Consider the following 16282-nt stretch of genomic DNA (forward strand, 5'->3'; position numbering starts at 1 on the left):
TGGTCCAGACACTGCCTAACTCCAGACAAGAACAGAGGGACCTGGAGATCAAAGGTCCTAAGGTCTGGTTTCTTGCTCAAGGGCAGATTAGAGCACTCAGGGTGAGGCTTGTGGCTGGGGAGCTAAGCTAGGGTGGAGGTGGAAAATGAGTTTCCCATGGAGGGTTACAATTTAGCTCTTTCAGTGAGATAGCTGTTATCAGATGGCAGTGGGTACTCAGCAGCTCCATAAGCTGGAGCTACCAAAAGTGTTATAGCTCCTCATTTGAGCTGCTGTGCTAACTAAGCACAGTAGAGGAAGCAGGCAGATAGCTGAAACCGGCTGGCAGGCAGGTCTGGGGAGACACAGGCTCAGTGGTGCTTACCAGGACTCAGCACTGAGCTAGCAGTAGTGATGGAGCAGGCTCCAGCGACTGCAAAGGCAGTTCCACCATTGCTGCCTGACCACTGGATGTGCAGCATTGTTTTACCCACCCCTCCCTGTAATAAATGGAGTCTCAGGCAGTCATGGTGGAGGAATGGAAAGCAAGAAAGCCCCACCCCTACCACCAATATGCCAGCCAGCCTTTATTTATAAACCTTAGGCTGTGGGGAGGGGTTCTGAGGGTGAATGTGTCTGACTTGCTAGGGCTAAGGGTGCCAGGATACTTAATCTACATACAGTGAGTAGTACAGTACCTCATTAACATGCAGTAACATGGGGTCCTATCACAAGAAGGAGAAAACGGTATCCAATTATCCTGTGGATGATGGAATCACTTCTTGGTATGATTAGAGACCATTTGCTGTAGAGTAGGATCTCCTCAGCGTAGAGCTGGGTACATCCAAGAAATCCCTGTGCTTGTTGATGAAGTTCCTTATCAGGAAAGGATCTGCCCGAAATATTCCTTAAGGGCCATGTGACACCACTTACAAAATCCAGTGTTACCAGATCAGGTGGAGTGGGAACCCCACTGAGAAAAGGGAGTCCACCTTCATAGACCTAGCACAGAAATGGTTATTTGGAGAAGTCAGACTTCAACCTTATCCAGCAGAGTCCCACAGTGGCACTCGGCTTTTGAGATTTTATATCCCAGCCCTACTGGACCAATGACATTATGTTCTTGCGACTCTAAGGCACTGTATCCCTTCTATATGAGACATAACACAGCCTCTCTTCCTTACATTCTTTTTGTTGTTTATTTTGCCACAACAGCAAGAAAAGAAATAAATACAGCAGTCATCACACTTCTGTCATGAATTTGCCTGAGGGAATTTCTGAAAAGGACTTTTGCTGGAAGTCCTACCCTTGTCCCTTTAAATAGTGGTAGAGTCCAGGAATCTGGCATATGTCTGTCAAAGCCTACAGATGATGTTGGCAACTGTAGCCTCAAAGGAAAGGTGGAAGATCTTCCCCTGGCCACCAGTTTCAGGGGACCCTTATTTGTAAGTTGTGTGTGTGTGTGTGTGTGTGTGTGTGTGTGTGTGTGTGTGTGTGTGTACACACTTGTGGATAGGCTTCCTCCTTTGATAATCAGCCTTCACTTTTCACTGTTTTTTTTACATATACTTGCCAATGGAGAAAACTAAGCTCTCTCCGGCCATTGCTAGCGACTATTCTCCAGGGATGATTTACAATCTCATTCTATGATAGGCCTAGGGCCCCTGGCATTACTGATCTGGTGGTGTTCTACAGTTAGTGCTCTGGCAAGGAAGTCTTGGTGTAGAATAGCTGCCACAGAATCTATACAGCTCAGGATAGTCTTGTTCATTCAGATGTTCTGAATCTAGTGGATTCTCAGTCAGTCTCAAAAGGATGAGGACTGAGATACCCAACAAAGACAGTTCTCTTGCATACACAGAAATCCAGCAGGGTTGGAGAAATTAACTCTGGCCCCTGACATGTGTGCCAAAGTGCTTGATTCTTGGTCCTCCATTCCTTAACTGTTCTCTGGGACCTGGTAAGTGTAGAATTTTCTTAGACTCCACACCTATAGCTGAGTAATGAGGTAATTAATTAAGAGTCATGTTTCTGGGCACCTTCAGAGCATCATGGAAGTGATAGGAAGGCTGCATTTTAAACAAAGCTCCTGGTGTCTGCTCTATAAGGCAAGCTTACCCTGGAGGATCATGACTGTAGTGTAAAATGCCTCTCTGGGGTAATGTTCTGTTCCTGTATACCCCTGCCGTACCAAGTCCTGGAATTTGAAGAATAAATCCAGAGGGCCTCTGGTGTTCTTATAGGACTAAGGCTGTATTTTGAATTCTAATCTGAAACAATTATTGAGTGTCTTTGATAAGTATACATTTGTAGCTGAGTAATGTCACACGCCTTTAATCCCAGCACTAAAGAGCCAGAGGCAGGCAGATCTCTGTGAGTTCAAGCCCAGCTTGGTCTACAGGACAGCCAGAGATACATAGTAAGACCTCCTTTCCAAACAAAATAGAAAGGAATACTTTTGTAAACACTGTTTATAGAAAGCACTGTGTTCTTATGGTACAAACAAGATGCTGCGTTTAAACTTTGTAAGCTGTTTAGATCCATGGCCCAGGGACATGAGTGAGCTTTGGGATCAGACACAGAATCAGAGCCCCACCTTCCCTCTACAGCTTATTATTTGTTCAAAATTGAGTAAGTTGTTTATATTTTCAGCTTTAGTTCCCTCATCCAAAAATAAAGATAATTATATCTGCTGTGATTTAACTAATCTATCTACATTGTGAGTCTTCATGTAGAAAATAATGTTGAAGTCTCAATGAAAAGAACGCTGTTTCTTTTCTACAGGTTAAGTGGTATTTTTGTTTTATACTTCTTGAATGAGCTCATCACATTTAAATATGTTATATGAGCTGGCTAAAGAATATTTTACACAAACTTTTTCACAGAAGAGCAAAGTTTTTGCCAAGCATCAACCCTCAAAGCACTCCTCTAGAAGTAGATAAGAGGAAGTGTGAGGTAGCATCATCTTTTTGTTTATTTTACACAAGTAACTCATGCATCCAGTTGGGGAGATGATTCTAACATCTAACATTTTTGCGCTGCTTGAGCACGACCTTCAGTTTCCAGGGTGATCTTATTTGTACTCCAAGCAACTTGAGGGCAGACACGCTGATTTCCATCATCACTGCCGCGCTACACGCTGAGGGTGCTCAGCTTGACCACTGCAGTTAGTATTTCAACCTTGAATTCTTCGCATGCTGCCCTTTCTACCCAGGAAGCAACACAAATCCAGATGTGCACCTTGGAGTTTTGATGGCTGGCCTCTAGACACACACTCCCTTTGCGTGCTATTTCCAAGGATCAGGTTTGGCCTGCACTGAGGTCTGAAATAGACCATGCTGTAGGAAGCGCTCTGGCCTTTCCCTATTAGCACTCTCTTTGTGTGAACACTCTCTGCCTTGCATTTTTATTACATGGCATGCCAAGTTTACAGAAGCCCCTACCACTGGCTGCAGCTCAACTCTTTAGTGTTGACTTCAATATAATTAAGATACATGTAAAGTCAGCACAGCCATCTTCTAAGTATTTAAAAAGGAAAAAAAGTATCTTAGTGAAATTGAATTAATTAGCTGCTCAAATCAGTAACTATTTTAAGAAATGCACAGAGCTTTTTTAGATCTGTTTTTTAAAACATAGAACAGGCCCAAGGCTGCTTGCCTGCCTTAGACTAAAATACTGTGGCTTTAGTGAGTGGAACATGTGTACGTGCAGAAATGGCCATCACCGTCGTCATCTTCTTCTTCTTCTTCTTCTTCTTCTTCTTCTTCTTCTTCTTCTTCTTCTTCTTCTTCTTCTTCTTCTTCTTCTTCTTCATCATCATCATCATCATCATCATCTTTATTTTGGGGTCATGGTGACAAGGGGCCTTATGGGATAGTTTAGGGTAGTATCGAACTTGTGGCAATCCTCTTGCCTCAGTCTTCCAAATCTAGGACCACGCCCAGATTCATTTTTATTTTTCTTTTCATTGTAAAAAAAAATATTTTCCTATGAGTTCAAAGACAGCCTGGTCTACAGAGCAAGTTCCAGGACAGCCAAGGCCACACAGAGAAACCCTGTCTTGAAAAAGACAAAACAAAACAAACTTAAAAACCAAAAGGCATTTCTCTTTATCCTCATCATTTCTTTCATTATTCACCCAGATTTTTCATAATGTCTATTTAATGGATGTGGAAACATTTTTCTTTAATAAGCTCCAAACCTTTTCCTTCTCCTCCTCCCAACTACCTTTTCATTTTTTGTTGCTGTGGGATTTGGCAACCCAGTTTAATTTATGATAAGACACTCTGGAAAATTGAAATGCGATAACATGAGTTGATTGGGGGAAGAAAATAACTTCATCTTAACTCTTGAAGCAGAAGACATCGGGCTCTCTAATTCCGTCCTTTCGTCCTTGAAAATAGAACGTTCGCCATGGAGCACACCTGTGCCGAGGTCTAAAATGAATCCGAGGCAGCCGTTGCCAGAGTAGCAATTAGACAATTAAAGCTAGATTTCCACCCACAGAGGCAGACTGAAAAACACTGGTGCTTTGGCCTTCCACACTTGGGGATGAAGCAACTAATCCGCAGGAGGTAGGGTGATGTCATGGAATTGGTTGGAGGGGAATTCAGTGCTGTCATCCTGCTCTCCATGGCCTGAGGGTTGTTATATACAGCACTCAGCTGAACTCCTCCTCCTACATGCCTGTCTTTGTATGTTCTCAAATGTGTGCACATATGCACACATTTGTCCATGCACATGGAAACTAAAGGTCAACATCAGGCCTCACCCTCAGTCATTCTCCACCTCGGTTTTTGAGACAGGATCTCTCACTGAACACAAAGCTTGCCAATTCGGTTAGACTAGCTGGGTAGAGAGCTCCATGCATCTGCCTGTCTTCTTCCCACCTCACTCTCTGCTCTGGGGTTAGGTTACCCCACTTCTCTGTGGGTGCCGGGGCCTGAATATGGATCCTCATGCTTGTACAGGAAGTACTTGATGAACTGATCCACCCCTGCAGCCCTCTCTCCCCTACCCTGCTTTTATTGTCAACTTCTCTAAGAGCAAGGCCTATTATACTTGCCCCTTCCTCCTTACAGGGCAGTTGACATCCATCTACCATCAAACCTCCTTCTCTGTTGCTTCCTTTTGAGAGCTTAGTCTATAGCACATAGTCTTGTTACCTGTCCATACTCTTGTTGCAAATATAGCACTCATCATGAGAGTCCTTCACGTATGTCTTGAACTCGTTTTGTACATCCAGTTCCCAGAATGGGGCTAGCCCGGCCATAACATATACTCAATAAGCATAGTTACATAAATGTGTTTGAAATGTCCTGGATCCATAAAGGAAAAAAAAAAAAAAACCACACAAACTGAATGCCCAGAGGCTAAATTTAGCTTGCTATCTTGCCTCTTTGTCTGAATTGCACAAAAGTGTTACAGTCTAAAGATAGTGAGGTAGTAGCCAGCACGCGGATCTAGAATGCATCATGCAAAAGGCCACGCTTCTGGCTGCTGTTGTCATTCAGTCAGAAAAGCTCCACACTGAGCCGGAATTAGGAGAGATGACTAGAAAGGTTGCAAACTCTTGGTCCCGACAAGCAGGGTTTAAGAATGCCTTCAAGTAAATCCAGGGCTCCTTAAACTATGAGATCCGCTTCCTACCCTGATTGCATACAGAGGCCTGATCATTCCATGGAAGCAGATCCTGTGCTGTACTTTCAGCTTCCTTACCACACGGTGCGCCCTGTCTCGCAGTGACTCCATCTGCTCTTTTATAGCCAAGGAGCAATAAGGCCCCTGCCTAGGATTGTAAGGCTTAAATGAAAGGTGCTGTACAAAGTAACAAGCCAAGAGGAAGGTATGTGCTGGTGATGTCGTTGGGGTTTTCTGAGCTGGTGCTGCCTCTGTTAGATAGAAGCAACATTAGGTCTCTGTTTGGACAATGTACTCGTCCCTCCTCTGAGGGACTGCTGTCCCTCATGGGAATCCTCAGGACCGGTGTCAGCACCTATTTCCACCTTCTCCCATGGATGAGTGGTAAGGTTGATGTGCCAGTGATAACCTGGGCCCAGAACACACCTTATCCTCTTGTAGTTGCCAGGATCTGTTTATTGTCGTTGTGATAAAACTCTGCCTGGCATGGGGGTTTTAAGTGGGCTCATGGTTGGAGAGGTCACAATCGTTTGGCTTCACTGCCTTTGGGCTTCTAGCAAGACAGGTGTATACTGGAGGATAGTGACTCACCTCATGGCAACCTGAAAGAGGAGAGAGGGAGTGAGGGGCAGGAGCCATCCCTCCAAAAGAAAAACTGCGGAAGGCACACCTCCAAGTAACCTTCTTCCTTTAGTGTGTTCCCATTTCCTATTTTCAACCACTTTCCAGAACTGCCATCAATTTACAGATCCATCATTGAATCAATCCATTGGTTTAAATCAACAGTTCTCAACCTGTGCATCACGACTCCTTTGACAAGCCTCTATCTCTACAAGTATTTATATTATGATTCATAACAGTGGCAAAATTACAGTTATGAAGTAGCAACAAAATAATTTTGTGGTTGGGGGTCACCACAGCGTGAAGAACTGTATTAAGGGTCTCAGCATTAGGAAGGTGGAGGACCACTGCCCTAAAGGCTCATACAACACAGCCCATTTCCCCAAGCTCCACCTCTGGATATTGCCTTCAGGACCAAGCCTTCAACCTGTGAGGACAGGGGCACATTTCATATCCAAAAAATAACAATCTGAGCAAAGGCAATATCACTACACTCACTTTATAGATGAAAAACCAGAGATCCAGAAAAGGTAATTTGTCTTAATCTACATACCTGGTAAATAACAAAGGAAACAAACATGGGTATTAAAGTTTAGAATTTCCTGCTCATCTGTGTTCTCAACATGTGGAATATTTACCTTAGTAATTTGCAATGATTTCATGTGGTATTGATAAGGTTTTAGGTGGAGGGGAAGATGGTTTTAGTTGTTATGAAATATTTCATTCCTTTAAAGTACACAAAAAACAAGTAAATATATTTTAGGTCTCCAGCAAGCTTGAAAGAAAAGTCCAAGCTGAAAAAAAGAAAAGAAAAGAAAAGTTTAATCTGGTGATAACAGGTTATTTGTTTACTTATTTATTTATGTGTGTGTGTGCACACACACATGCACATGAAACCCAGAGGCTGGCATTTGGTGATTTCTTCTATCATCTCTCACTGTATTTTTGAGATATAGCTTCTCACCGACCCAGAAGCTTGGCATTTTGGCTAGCATGGCTGGCCAGTGAGTCTTCAGGGCTTATCCACATCTATTCCAGCCCCACCCTTACCCCCAGCACCCGGGTTTTAGTTGCACGCTGCTATGCTGAGCTTTTACATGGGTGCCAGGGATGCTAAGTACAGTCTGCCTGCCTACACTGCAAGCATTTACCTCTGGACTGTCTTCCCAACTCCCAACAGGTTGTTGAAGAATTCCAAGTGTGATCATATTTAAGATGGTATCAAGTAGCACTGAATAACATATTTAAATGTATTAATTAATTAAGATGAATAAAGGTGATCTTCGTATTTAGTCATTCTATAAAACTTGTGTTCAGGTGGATTATTTTCATAAAATAAGGAGCCAATTAAACCTATGATTAATCTGTGGTCTTCAAGGTGACCTGTTGATCTGGAGGAGGCAACAGACTCTCACTGTTCTTTAAAGGTCTGACAAGTTGAGTGTCTAGAATAAACTGAAAATAGATGAACACAAGAAAAGGCATGCAAATGTAGGACATGTATATGCATGAGCGCCTCAAACTACAAGAAAAGAAGGGACGGATGATTGAAGTTTATATACTGTCTTGAATGTAGAAAGAAATTGGAGGTTAGAGCTTCTCAGTGTGGGAACAAATTATAGGAAGGCAATGGAAGAAGACCCATGTGGTTCTTGATATGCAGACAAATGCTCTAAAGCTTAGTGGGACTACATGCTTGCCAGCAACTAATTGTAGTTCGAGTGTTCTGGACACAAGGAATTAGTAAGTATTGAGGCTTCATGATATCCTTATAAATTGTACATGTCTATATGTTAAAATGGTATACTGTGACTCCAAAATATGTACAGTCAAGTGTCCATTAATAATTACACAACCCCCACCCCCACCCCCACCCACGCTGCCAGTCTCAGTCCCTACAAGGGCAGTTGATAAGCAGTGGTACTTTCTGGAAGGTGCATCTTTTTGTCTCTGTTCCTTGGACAGGGTTTAATCTTCAGTGATGAAGGGATTTTTGATGGACTGACTCCTCCTGGAACATGGGTCTTTCATCAGAGAAGAGAATTTTCCAGAGGCTTTCAGTTTAGAGTAATCGCAGCAGAGCATCATGCCCTACCATGAGTCTCAACATGACATATGTAATAGAGGTGACATTTAATGATAAACATGGTGACATCTCCTACTATCCTAAGAAGGAAGGACACTTGTGGCTGCTATTCTGCCCAGACAGTCCCCTGAGGTCTCTGTTTAGCTCTCCAAAGGGAGTTGTGGCCAGTAGCCTGGGTCTGGACTGCCTAGCAGAGGCCTGGTTGTAGGTCACTTAAGAAGTTGTCTAGAAGGTGTGGTTCTGTTACCTCAGAACCATCAGCTAGGTCATCTTTGGAGCCTTGAGCTGAGCATGTGTTCTGCAGATGATGAAATGGACACGGACCTATGACACAATGGCAAGCAGAACCTCCACAGCTGATCTCTTAATTAAGGACGGATCTTAACCGGATGTAGTGGTGTGAAAGGGAGGCGGTGACTCATATTTCTTCAGGTAACTAACTTTAAAATATACTGCTTTCACCTTTTTTGGAAAGAATGGGGGTACCCCAGCCATTTCCTTCCAGAAGATGGGCCATTTGAAGTCTTTTGGAAGGATGGGAAAACTTGCATCTCCGACTTACCAGTGTTTTTTGCCTCGAGCAAGTCATTTTACTTTTTATTACCCATAAGATGGGAAGAGTGCATCAGATGTGGGTTAAGCCGATGGAAATAGATGGTTCACACAGAATCGGATGTGCAGTAGGAAGGATTTTTGCTGAAGATAGAGGTGAAGTTGAGTGAAGGAATGCACACCACTTATATTCTTCCCACGTAAAGCTCTAAAGGCCATTGGTTACTCTGGGAGCTGTAGAGTAATTTTAATTCACAACATGGCTGTTCTGGCAAGAGACCCACATCCAAAGACCTCCTAGGTCTGTGTGGTCTGGCTGGGATAAAAACACACCTTTAATCCATAAGACAGAGGCAAGCAGATCTGAGTTCAAGGCCTGCCTGGAATAGAGCAAGTTTCAGGTAAAGCTTAGGTCCAGGCACAGTGGTACATGCCTTCAATTCCAAATGATGAAGTAAAGTTAATTTATGGAAGGAAGCAGCCACTTTGGAAAGTGATGTTTAATTGAGTGGCAGAAAAGTGACAAATCAGAGAAAGATTTGGATATGCCCAACTCTCATGAGAAGAGGAAAGGGAAGCTACTTAATGGACAAGAGAGAGAGAGAGAGAGAGAGAGAGAGAGAGAGAGAGAGAGAGAGTATGAAAAAGTGAGAAAATGAGAAAATGAGAAAGCAGTTTTACTGGGACAGTAATAGGGAGACAGGTTGCAGAGAAAGAACTGAGGTAAAGGCCAAATGAGCCAGAGAATGAGAAGGAGCCAGACGATTAGAAAAGATTGCTGGAATTAGTTTGATGCCAAGCAGAACAATTTAAAGGCCAAAGAAAAGCCAGATTTACTAAGTTAGATGGGAGAGACGTTCGAGCCAGAACAGCTGAATTGAACCAGCCAGCCCAGAGCTCCATAAGAACAAGAAAAGGTAAGCTTATTAAGCAGTAAGTCTCAGAGATTGAAAACATTCTAGGCCTAGGTTAGATTGTATGGAGGCTAGAAGCTTCTAGGACTAGGCCTAGGTTAGCAGATGGAGGCAACTGAAAGACGTGAATAAAGTTCCTTTTACAGGGGTCATCATCCAATTGTGTATTGGAGCTCTCAGAAAACTACCAAGAGGTTAGAACCACAGCTGTTTGTGGCAAGAGATGTGTTCTAAGGAAATATCTGATGCAGTTATGGAGGCTAGCAAGTCTAAAATATAGTCAGTCAGGTGGACTGTTAGTTGTACTCTCTCTTCTTTGGGGATAGAAGCATTCTTCTGGCAAAGTCTTCAAATACTGGGACAAGGCTTACCCACCAAAGAAGACAATGCGTTTTGCCCAGAGCCTGCTATTAGAGCAGAGATCAGCCCCACCCAAACCAAGTGGACAGAAGCCCACAGAATGAGTATTTGCCCGTGGGAAATCACTAAGTTATAATGCTCTCAGGATACAACAGAATGCTAGACAAGCCAGAGTACCTAAGAGGCGCACGCCTTCTTTCCCTCCCTGCCTGCCTCATTCCTCTCTTGTTTCCTCTCCCCTTTCTCCTCTATAGTGCACAAAGCATTGTATGTCCCTTTGAGTAGATGGATGCTCTCTTCATTTTGTGATTCCCAATTCATCTAAGGAAGCAGATGCTCCTGAAACAGCTTCCTCAGAGAGCAGCTTCCAGCCTGCTCCTGTAAGTGTGATCATTGCCCAGGGACAACTTGGTACTGGCTGATTAGTCAGAGCCTTACGCTTATGTTCCCTGTGTGGGAGGAAGGAACTCAAAGTGTCTTGGTGCTGACTGATGCTGGGAGAAAGCAAATCACTTCTCTCTCTCTCTCCCTCTCTCTCTCTCCCTCCTCTCTCTCCTCCCTCCCCTCTGTGTCTTTGTGTCAGTGTTGGTGTCTGTATGTGTGTGTGTGTGTATATCAAGACAAGGGTCAACAGCAGGGAATTGGAAGAAAAAAAAAGGAACTTATCTCTAAGTGACAGCAGATAAGAAGAAATTGCATGCTGGAAAAAGCAAAGATCAGAGCAAAGATTATAAATAGTTTTTGTTGTGTGTACAAGTGCACATATGTGTGTGTGTATTTAAGATATCCTTATTGAGTTTTAATTTACATAGCATAAAATCCACCCATGCAGTATAAGTTCTATGTTTTAAACATATTTTACAAGGCTGTGAAACCCCAACCAAAGTCTAATTCTAGAGTATTCTCTTCATCTTACAGAGGTGCTGCATTCCGCTGTTGCCCGATTTCCTCGTCCCTCAAAGCCCCATGACCACTGCTTCCCTCCTGTCTCTGTGGGTTGTTAATGCACAGCAGGTAGCCTTTCATAATTGGCTGCTTTCCCTCCACACGTTCAGTTTCACCCATGTGACTGCACAGATTAATACATCATTCCTTTTTGTGGCTGAAGCCAAATGATTCCCTCCTGTGTGCATGCAACACAGCCTGGGGAACCTTTGGGCTGTTAGGCATAAACACTGCTGTGAACGTGAGCCTATCAAGTCATGTGTGTTGTGGGTTTTCGCTTTTCCTGAAGCACTTGTTTGGCAGCGGAATCACTGGGTGCTGGGATAACTCCATGGTAACTTTGCACAACTGTCCGGCTGTTTCTAGTACAGCTGTGCCATCTCACACTCCCTGAACACTATTTTCCCATAGTGTCACCAGCCCTTGTTATCTTCTGTCCTGTGCTCAGAGCTGCTCCAACTGGGGGAAAGTGGCATGTGGAATGTGGTTTTGATTGGCATTTCCCTAGTGGCTAATCATACTGAACATTTTCATTTACTCGTTGGCTATTTTTGTTTCTCCTTTTGGAGAAACACCTTTGTCAATGTTTAATTTTGGTTCCTTTTTATTACTGAGTTGCACATGGGATTCATGTGTTCTGGTAACAAACACCTTGACTTAAGTACTTGGAGTTCTGTAAGGTTTTGACTTAGAACAGCTTCTGAGTTAAGGAAACTACCCTTTATTCAAGCCGAAGGGGAAGCAAGAGGCTACCAAGGGGCAATAGGGCCAGTTATTTGGGTGTTATGTAAAGGTATATTTGTATTTCACTCTCCCTCAGTGTTTTCCCTTTCTTTTAAAATATTTGAAACAGGGTCTTACGCAGCCCAGGCTGGCCTCAAACAAGTTCTGTACCTAAGGATAATGATGAACTTCAACTTCTGATTCTTTCCCCTCTACCTTATAAGTGCTGGGATTATATGCACCATCACACCTGGTTTATACTGTGCTATGGATCAAACCCAAGACTTCAAATATGTCAAGAAAGCTTTCTACAAATTGAGCCACAACCCCTCAACATTATAATTATGAAGAAATATGTAAACTATTGGAATGAGATAATGACACAAGGAATACCCCCACAACCTTTGTGGAGGTTTGAAGGGATGTTGCTCATATTATTGGGCATTTGATTGCTCGGCCTTAATGTATGGGCGCTGGGGAGGATTAAGACCGGTGTCCTTGCTGGAGGAAGTGCATCACACAGGATGGCTCTGAGGTTTCAAAGCCTCCATCCAGCCCCAGATCTCCCCCCTCTGTGTTTCTTGTTTGTTCCAGTTTGAGATGTGAGCCTCAGCTGTCAGCTGCTGCTTCATCCACCTGTGTGTGGCCTGCCACCTCAGCTCCTCTATCATGGACTCAGTCTTCTAGAACCATAGGGCCAAATAAACTCTTCCTTCTCTAAGTTGCCTTGGTCATCGTGTTTTATCACAGCAACAGCAAAGTTACTAGCGAAGCCTTCGATTGGATTTGCTCATGTTTGCTTTTTCTGTCTGCTCTGGCCTTGTTCACGTGTGCGTGAGCATCAGTGGGACTCAGTTGTATTTGTTTTTGCCAATGAAGGCAAAAGCTGCGTCTTTGGTGTTTAAGACCTAGAGAAAGCCTTCTGGCTGTGTCCGCCATCTTCCAGTAACTTGCCAAAATGACAAGTACAAAGGGAAAGAGGAGGGGCACTCGCTATGTGTTCTGTAGGCCTTTTAGGAAACATGGAGTGGTTATCTGGCCACATATGTGCGAGTCTACAAAAAGGGCGATATTATAGACATCAAGGGAATTGGCACTGTTCAAAAAGGAATGCCCCGTAAGTGTTACTATGGCAAAACTGGAAGAGTCTACAATGCCACCCAACATACCGTGGGCATCATTGTGAGCAAGCAAGTTAAGGGCAAGATCCTCATCAAGAGAATCAATGTGCACATTGCGCACATCAAGCACTCTAAGAGCAGGGACATCTTCCTGAAGCCCGTGAAGGAGAACGGCCAGAAGAAGAAGAAGGAAGCCAAGGAGACGGGCACCTGGGTTCAGCTGAAGCGCCAGCCTGAGCCACCCAGAGCAGCACACTGTGTGAGGACTTATGGGAAGGAACCTGAGCTACTGGAGCCGAGTCTGTACGCATTCATATGGCCTGATGTAAAAAAAGAAATAAAGGGACTGCACTGTAAAGTGTTTTTCTTTAAAAAAAAAAAATGACCTAGAGAAAATCTAAACTGTAAACATTTCATGGCATTTACAAGTGCTATCTAAAGTGGTGGCATCTTATCTGACTACAGCCACGTCCTTGTGAGAGAGTCTTGCCTTTCTAAGGTCATAGGCAGTATGGCATACCCCCTTCAACTTACATTAATTAAGACCTTGGCAACATGCTTCCACAAATAAAAAAAAATTGTAAGAGATGGTAAACAACTCTGCTCAATCCATTCATGGGCCAAGTGCCAGGTGATGCATGAGACAGCAGGGTGCAGCTGCGCTCATGGAATGCATGTGTCTGTTGTACCACTGATGCTTACACATGTCCTAGCATAGGTTCCTGGGAGTTTGTTTGGTTTTTTTTTTTTAGTTAACAATGGGTAATTAATTTTGTGTATGTATTGTGGTTTTCAGTTTATGTAGCACTCTTATATTAGTGTGTTACTGTATAGGAATCATTAGCTTTATTGGTAATTTGAGCCATTTTGTATGTTGATTTATTAATTAATTTTCTAAAATTATGATACAAAAGTGATGGGATAACAATTGAGTTGTAATCTGAATAAATTAATTAAATTAAAAAAAATAAATAAAATTATCATACAAAATAATTGGTTTCGTTATGGTATTTCCATACCTAGTTTGTTTTGTTGGCCCCTCCTACATCACTCCCATCCTCCTTGCCTGCCTCCTCTCGGTGCCTTTCCTTCCTACCACAGCCCTCACATCACACGTCACACATCACACATCATCAGGCATTAACCCACTATCAGACGCATAATTGAAAAGAGCTTTTCTTATTTGTAGCTTGTTGTTTTACACGAATGGTGGTGTCCTTTTCCATACAGAAGCTTTGCAGTTTTATGAGGTCTCATTTATTAATTATTGGTCTTATTGCCTGTGCTATCAGTGTCCTGTTTTAAAAAGTTCTTTCCTGTGCCAATGAGTTCAAGGCTATCCCCCACTTTCTAGTCTATCATATTGTGTTTACATTGAGGTCCTTGACCCAGTTGGAGTTGGGTTTTGTGCAGGGTGATAGGTCTGGTCATTATTCTGCCTGCATCCATCCAGTTTGATTATCACGGTTTGTTGAAGGTGCTGGGCTTTTTTCTTCAGTGTGTACCTTTGGCTTCTTTGTCAAAAGTTAGATGTCCATAGGTATGTGGAATTATGTCTAGGTTTTCAGTTATATTCCATTGATCAACGCTTCTGTTTTGATGCCAGTACCATGCTGTTTTTACTACTATAGCTTTGTAATAAACTTGAAATCTGGGTTGACAGAACCTCCAAACAGTTCTTTTATTATTCAGGATTATTTAGCTCTCTCAGGGTTTTTGAATGTGTTTCCATATGAAGTTGGATATTGTTTTTATTTTTCTGTTTGTTTGCTTGTTTTTCTGAGATTAGATAGGTCAGAGACCTAGAGGAAAGTCTATTACTAGTACTCTTTCTACTAAAGGAAGATAGCAATAAAATGACAGCTAATGACACATTGCACAATGTGCAGAGAATGCACACTGTCCTAAATGGGATGTCTTCATCAGAGCCCTCCCCTTAGGACTCAGGTATCTATGTGGAAAAGGAGGTGGAAAGATTATAAGAGTCACAGGGGAAGAGTGATTTCATGGAAACAGTGTCCTCCAGGCACAACGGGACTGATGTACATGTGAATTCATAGAGATGGTGGCAGCATGCACGGCCTGCACAGATTACTACCAGATGGGGTCCTGTCAGTGAGACAGGGAAGTGGGCACTGGCTCCCGACCCTAACAAGAAGCTACCTGCAACTGGCACACACTGGCAAAGGGAAAATCTGTTTCATCCAGTGGATTCTCACTGCGTGTATATACCAAACACACCCCATGCTGGCCAACACAAAAAGAATGCAAAGGTATTTCTATGGACTTTTTGTTTCATTTTGCTTTGGTTTGGCCTTTGTTGTTGTTGCTGTCATCTTGTTGGTCTTTTACCTGTTTGTTTTTATTTTCGTTTTTGTATATTTATTTTTTTAATTTGTTTGTGTCTCACTTGTCTTTGTTTCTCGTTTTTTTCAAGAGAAGGAAACATAAAGTTGCATGGGTAGGGAGGTAGGGCAGATATTGGAGGGGGAAGCATGATCGAAGTAAAAAAGAAAGAGCAACAAAGACAAAAAAAAAATGGCTGGATATTGGCCAAAACCATTAAATATCTCCTGTAAATTTCCATCATCAAATATTTATCTCCGAAGACCAATGTCTTTCTCATTAGGAATTCACCAGCTTGGTCACTGCTGCCTGGAGCTGTGGGCATGTAAATGTCATTGCTCTCCCTGGCAAGCTGGTGGAATTTGCTGATGACACATGTCTTCATTGGCTTTGGAGAAAGCAGACATCTGAAAAGCTGTGAGTCACTTAGAGGGGTCAGCGGAGAGTCTGCTCCTTAGGTGTGGTGATGGGGAGGAAATAGGCATATTTAGCCAGAAGGAGAAAAGTCAGACTTAGGACAGCAGCGGAATTATGAAATGGCTTTTCTGCAGAACTGCTCTCAGTTTTCTATTGGATCTGTGTAGTACAACTGATGAAGGAGAAGGAGGAAGACTAGGGGGCTAGGAAGAAGTAAGAATGGGGGGGGGAATTAGAAGAGAGAGGGGGGATGGGGAAGGGGGAGGAGTGATCGGTTCTGTGTGTCTGAGCACAGCTTAGAATGCAAGTTCCGGTTCCTCTACGCAGAAGCCACTTTCATTGGCAGACGTGTTGATCAGAACAGTGACTCATCTGTTAATGACTTGGTGACTGGACCCTTTACCCGTTCTTTTAATATTCAGTGTTTTTCTGAGTTTATTGTCTGCATGCTCAATTGCTGCCTGAAGAAATGTACCTGAGAAAACTGGCTCAGGCTTACCCACCAAGGGGACACACTACACGAACCAAGGAGGAATGAATAATAATGCTAATTGTGACATTTGTGTGGCTGAAGTGGC

At 43.1% G+C, this 16282-nt stretch overlaps 1 protein-coding gene and 1 pseudogene across 3 annotated transcripts in view; both read left to right on the plus strand.

Annotated features, from left to right (window-relative positions):
- The window catches only part of PRICKLE2 (prickle planar cell polarity protein 2), a 348904-nt gene that overhangs the window by 111710 nt on the left and 220912 nt on the right, over nucleotides 1-16282 (plus strand). The gene's annotated exons all lie outside the window — the stretch shown is intronic.
- Nucleotides 12052-13720, plus strand: LOC311588339 (large ribosomal subunit protein eL21-like; annotated as a pseudogene). The gene has a single exon. The product of its transcript is annotated as a large ribosomal subunit protein eL21-like (transcript).

This window comes from Acomys minous (genome assembly GCF_964271855.1).
Source record: "Acomys minous genome assembly, chromosome: 17".
Taxonomy (NCBI): domain Eukaryota; kingdom Metazoa; phylum Chordata; class Mammalia; order Rodentia; family Muridae; genus Acomys; species Acomys minous.